General features: G+C 39.7%; 1 protein-coding gene across 2 annotated transcripts in view; it reads right to left on the reverse strand.

The window, feature by feature from the left end:
- Positions 1 to 6,209, reverse strand: part of mtus1b (microtubule associated tumor suppressor 1b) — a 195,215-nt gene extending 189,006 nt beyond the window's left edge. Inside the window, exon 1 of one of the 2 annotated variants that reach the window (XM_041188957.1) lies at positions 5,869 to 6,209. The gene's annotated coding sequence lies outside the window, so the exon portion shown is untranslated. The remainder of the gene's footprint in view (positions 1 to 5,868) is intronic. The other variant, XM_041188960.1, reaches the window with a different exon arrangement.
- Between the last annotated feature and the right edge of the window lie 399 nt (positions 6,210 to 6,608).

Below are 6,608 nucleotides of genomic sequence, written 5' to 3' on the forward strand. Positions count from 1 at the left end.
CCAATAAATTATAAAGATTTTCCTTTTCCCACCTATTTCCATTATATAAAAAAAAACCCCCACTAAAGCTATACCTTGAGTGCCCTACCATCCATTCTTAATTAGCACATTCGTTTAGATAATATCACCAACTTTAATTTTAACACCTATGTGTTCTATTGTACTATTGTCGTTGACATCTTTTGATGATCTGCTTCTATCACTGCTTGTTTGTCCCTACAACCACACCCCCCCCCCCCTCCACTTCTTTGTCTCTCTATCTCTCCGCCCCCCACACACACACCTTAAACCAGCTTATATTTCAACTCTTTCTTGGACTCGAACGCAAGTTCTGTCGAAGGGTCATGAGGACTCGAAACGTCAACTCTTTTCTTCTCCGCCGATGCTGCCAGACCTGCTGAGTTTTTCCAGGTAATTCTGTTTTTGTTTTAGATTTCCAGCATCCGCAGTTTTTTTGTTTTTAACCCATCTGTATATACCTGGCCTTCTCTTTGAATGCAAATTCTCATTGAACTCCACCTCGTTTACCAATAAAACCCCTATCACAGTACCAATTTTATTAGTAATTTAAACATATTGCTTGGTGTCTCAGCTAAGTGCAAGATTTCACCCTCAGTCTTTGAAATCAACAAAATGCAAATGCATCCTCTACCTTACTGTTTAACATCTCACAACTACTATACACCAAAGCATCCAGATTAGCTGGTTTTAATCCAATTAACACACACACACAGAACCTACAAGTCCATTTTAAAGTAATTTCCAATAACATTATATACATTAATATCTCCATGACAGAACAAAATCAATTTGACGATCTCTACAGAGCTGTGAAATGTTATGATCGCCAAGGGAACCATAACTGAAAATCATCAACTTTACCAAATGGCTCCTGGCACCTTCAATGACAAAGGTAAAGCAAAAAAAAGTGTACCCACAGACATGACACTACGCACACCGTTGCACAAGATGCTGATCTTTATTCAGGCAGGGTCAGTCGGTTGTCCTATCAGCAAGCTTTCACCTCAGTTTCATGAATACAAATCATCAGGAAGGCAGACTTTTGACAGTCCTGATAGTACAACTGGAGTCCTTTTTCAATAGGCAACCAATAGTATGGCTCATGATTCTGGCCCTCTAATACAAACTCAGCTCTTTCACATGCCTCAGCTATTTGCACCTCTTTTAGGATTCAGTCCCTTTTCATGTACAAACAAGCTAAGTGTCTTCAAATTCTCTTTCTTACCGCCAAACAGAAAAGTGACCTTTTCTTAGGGCTATGCTGACTTCCCTCACATGAATTGTGTTCCTCTGTTGGCTTTTTTTCTACATCTGGGCCTTGACCCTCCAAGCTCATCTGCTTATAACTTTCTGCAATTCACTTGTGTCCTGCTGGTATTGCTTCCAGGTCAAGGCTCACTCAGTCACATGGACCAACATTTCTTATCCAAGGTACAATTGGTCCCTTTACAATTGATGCAAACTCCAAATTCTTTTTAAGCATAAGACAATTAGATTCCACAAACATTTGAAAGAAATTACAAATTTGCTTTACTGCTGTTTCTGGGTCTAAGGTCATTACAACAGGCTGAATAATCCAATGTATTTAAAGTCACCTTCATTTATTACTATGCACTGAACAATACGTAACCCAAGAATAAAGTGCAATAACATCCATGACATCAAATCAGAAGGCCACAGCATTGAAGGAGGCCATTTGGCCCTTCATGTCATGCTGGTTCTCTGCATCTACAACTCAGCTAGTCTCACTTCCCTTCCTTTCCCATGTAGCTCCACAAATGTTGCCTCTTCAGATAGTTATCCAATTCCCTTTACCTTTTGAAAGCCATGATTGAAATGCATCCACCACAATCTCAAGCAGTGTATTCACTTGCAAGTTTTTCTTCAGGTCACTGTTGCTTCTTTTGTCAATCATCTTAAAACAGTATCCTCTGGTTCCTGACAATTCCAGGAAGGGATTTTCCCCATCTGTTCTGTCTATAGGAACACTATAGAATCTCAAACTTCTGAGAACAATCCAGCTTCTCCAATCTCTCCAGCTAACTCATGCCTGGAAACATCATTTCTGAACCCTCTCCAAAGCCTTCAGATCCTACTAAAGTGTGGTGTCCAGAATTGGACAGAATAGTCAAGTTGAAGCCAACCTAGCATTTTATACAGGCTCAATATCCTCATTTTTGTACTGTTTCTACTCATGAAGCCCAGGATCCCATATACTTTATTCACCACTTCAGCCTGCCCTGCCACTTAATAATTTGGACACCTTGATCCCCAGTCTCTGCTCCTGCAGCCTCTTTACAATTGCATTCTTTATTTCCTCTCCTTCACTTCATGCCTATCTGTATTAAACATTTTCTGCCTTATGCTCACCCACCCCACCAGTCTATCACTATCCTCCTCCTTCCAATTTGGTCTCATCAGCAAATTTCAAAATCTACATCCAAGTCGAGGTCATTAATGAAAAGCAGTTCTACCACTCTATACCTCCCTCTAATCTGAAAAACAGGCATTCACCAATGTATTTCCTGTAACTCAGTCAACTTCATAATTGCATGTTCTATGTTCACTAGGTCTCTGAGGTTTGGAGTCTGGTATGATTGGACGTGAAGTGTTTATTCATAACACAACTAAGTACAAATATGAAGGTCATAGCCCAAGCTAAGAGGTAACTGCAGGCTTCTACACAGGTCTCTATCCAGTCCATAACTGAGCTGAGTCTCAGGTCCTATGTTACCACTGAGGCCTGTACTACTGCCTCAACCCATATTAACCTTTGCTATGTTAAATACCTTTATACTACATTCATATACTACATTCATATACATGTTGCCGCTGACCCTTTTATTCCAGGGGCTTAACTTTGCTGAAAAGCCTATTGTGTGCCACCTCAAACACCTTTTGGAAGCCCATGCACATCAGATCAACTAAATTAACCTCATCCACCCCCAACTCAAAATTAATTGATACTAGCTTTCATTTATTAATCCGTACTATTATGACCCACCCCCAGGTGAGGCTTCTCAAAGTTGTTGATCCAGGTGAGACCCTCGGTTTGTCACCATCTGGCTGTCACCTCCAAATTGTTATGCCCCAGGTGAGGGAGGGGGGGAAATGAACTGGCTCCGTCTTTATTCAGCCATCCCCCTACTGTTGGTCACAACAAGATTTAATCCAAAAAGGATCCCTTTTGTGGATACCTTTTTCCCCAGACCCAATAATTCTAGTTTTGAAGGAGCCAATTTGATCTGACTTTGATCTGACCGTAAGTTTATTAACCACAAGGATAAAACACATGCATATACGATCATACAGGTTAAAAAAGTTAAGAATTTAGTTTCAAGTACATGAATATATGTATATTAAAAAATGGCATATGGAACAATTCTTGACTCATGGGGAATAGGTAATTCAACATTGCAGTCATTGAGATTAGAGGATCCAGTAGACTCTGGCAGATGAATAGTTGGATTCGAGGTTCCAATAGTTAACTCTGGCAGAGAGGGAGAGAGATTGGGATACTTGCAAAATGGTGATTTTCAGGATTAATGTGTGGCTATTACCTCTGAGTGAAACTTCCAGCACATGCTCTCTCTCAGAACACTACCAGATAGACAGACACCAGGGCAGCTTTTCAGCTCACTTTTAACCCCTTCTTTTTATGTTCCAAGTGAGAAGCAAATTCACAGTCTGGGCATTGCTGACAGGATTGCTTGATGAGGTGATACTCATCTCCTATTGTCTCTACCTGAGAGAGCAATTTCTGGATGTCTTCAGAAGTACCTTGTCTGGCAACAGGGTGGGGTTCTATTACTTCTCATGGAATCACCCTGCAGCATTCCAGCCAGTGAATTACATGCATTTTTTAAAAACTTGGGTCTTATTTTTGAGGTCCAATATTCCTGGACACACTTTGATGTTTTTCCTTCATTATCATGACAATACTTAAAAAAAGCTTTTCCACCATCAGATTAAAACTGACTAGCCTCTAGCTGTTGGTCTCATCATAGCACCCTTTTTTTTTTTAAAAAAAGGGTGTAACATTTCCATCTGGCACCACCCCTGTATCTTAGGGGTGGGAGGATATATGGTCAGTGCCTCTAATTTTCTCCCTTACTTCCTCATGAATATCAACTTTCAAGCACAGCCAACTTAAGTAATACCTCCCGTGTTCATTTTTCATTCCTTCAATATCTCAATCACACCTCCTTCACTACAAAGTTATCAGCATCTTCTTCCTTGGTAAAGACACATGCAATTAAGTACTATTTCATACCTCAGCTATGCCCTATGCCACCATGGTCCCAGTCAGCCCCACCCCTGCATACATGCCTGTAGAAAAAACAACTTTTGGATTCCTTTTATGTTAGCTACCAGTCTCATCTCATTATTTTCCTCATTTCCGCTCTGAACTTTCTTTGAACCTGGTTCTCATTTGTATTATCCACATGACATCTGCCATAAACACCCTTTTCCTGCTTCATTCTAGTCTTGTCATCTTCATAGATGATTCCAATTTCCCTACAAGTTACCAAAGATCTCAGCTTATCCACAGCTAACCTAAAATAACAGACTCAACCTCAGCATTACCAACATGGTGCATAGAAGGACAAAGGCCACTTTGTCAAATATATCCAGCAGACATGACACCATCACCTCGACACCATTCACTCCAGCACTGGGTCAAAATACTGGAATTCCATGCCAGGGTGTACCTACATCATATACCCATCACCTTTTCAATGACAATTCAGAATGGATAATGACACTGGCCTGGATAGTGATATGCACAAATAAATAATAAATGTATGACTATACCACCATGACACGACAGTTGGTAGCAATAGCTAAAACCACCCAAGTGTTAATCCAGCTGTACACAGATTTGCAATTATGCACAAATTCCTTTCCTTCACACAAATTCTGGTTTTGTATCCCAGTGAGCTAATAATGTGACACCAAGCAACTACTACCCATTAGTGTCAATACCTTATAGCATCAGTAAAGGTCAAAAGGAGCACGAAGGTTCCTGGTCCAAATTTACAATGAAACCTGAAATAATGTTGATTTCAGTAAAATATGACCCTAAAAATTAAAATACTGTTTGTGTAAATTAAGGCAGTCTACAACTTAAAGCTGCAGTGAAACTGTAGCAAGTCTGCATTGACTAGTAGAGCAAGTTCCATACCATCTTTGTTACAATTCCTTTTAGTATATAATTTTGCTTGGCCCTATAGTTCAATTTGCAAGCATAACAATCCACAACCAGAATTTTCCTTACTGCTGCATAAAAATGAGTTTATTACATAACGTTACATTTAAACTCTCAAGCTAAGTGGAATGAAAACTCTATCCCCTTCTAAACCCCAATTTTTAGGAGACTGAAAGAGCAGCACATACCAAAGTCTCACCATGGCACAAACAAATGGTTGCCTTCAAACAGGTAAACAAAGGCTCATGGCTGAGCCTTTCACTTAATGCTAGTTTTCTAATTAGGGAAAAAAGAAAGCAGATTTGCTAAATTCTCTCAAAAACCTCCATTTAGGAACTTATTACCAAAATAGTTAATTCTACAAAATCAGATCTTCCCCTTTCACCTACAATCCAATCGTTTTTTTTAAAAAAGACAAACTGTTTAAAAAGAGTTTTGTCTGTAAAATTTGGTCATTGTGATACTGCAAGTCAAAGATTCCACTCCAAAAATAGTTTTGTTGGAACATCCCATTTACAAGTTTTCCAGTTCTGACTGTGGTCTGGAAGCAGTTTAAAAAGATTGCTGGAATGCACTCAAAAGCAACACAAAATTTGTAACAAGGAGGAATTACTGGTAGAATAAAAAAGGCAACTTACCATGAAACATGCATCGTAAAAAGCATTGACAGCAAGCTAAGAAGTCAATGAAAGCGTCTCGTGTCTGCCAGTTCTTTACTGAATACATTCATTAATCTGCAGCTTGACTTTAGCTGTTCTGTCGATTGCGACATTCTAGAAGTGGAATTGTACTGTAAACCAAACCATCAGCTTGCATTAAGGGCACTCTCATGGGAGTGCTCTCTCTTTTTGCAGATTAACTCAGCCATGCAGCAATAATAGCAAGCATTCACTTTCTCAGACAGTGTGGAATCTATGTCTTGGCAATACTTCATCACAAATCTGCAGACACCTCTCTGCAGACTGGCTCTCTCTAAATGTAGTAATACTCGTGTGCGGCAGTTCAAGGTCCAATCAAGAAACTGATTGAAAATACAGCAAGCAACTGGCTGCTTTCGTCACTAAAATGGGAGTGTCTGATCCATCAGGCTAACTTAGCATTAACTGTTGCATAGCAAACTACATTTAGACAAAACGCACACTACTGAAGAACTGATTTTAAAAGTTTAAGAATAATACCCATCAGCAGTTGTTTTCCCAGTATGTGGAGACTTGAGCAATTTCCAATAATCTAAAAAAAGACTTGGCAGGCACCTCAAAGCACTACCTGCAGTGCCGTTGCAACAACCTCCAAATCCAGTGACAAGAAAGGCAGTCCAACAGGAATGTCCTCTCCTAAGCTAACTTGCCCAACATCAAGACACAAATGACTGAAAACC

The sequence above is a fragment of the Carcharodon carcharias genome, chromosome 1 (assembly GCF_017639515.1).
Source record: "Carcharodon carcharias isolate sCarCar2 chromosome 1, sCarCar2.pri, whole genome shotgun sequence".
Classification (NCBI taxonomy): domain Eukaryota; kingdom Metazoa; phylum Chordata; class Chondrichthyes; order Lamniformes; family Lamnidae; genus Carcharodon; species Carcharodon carcharias.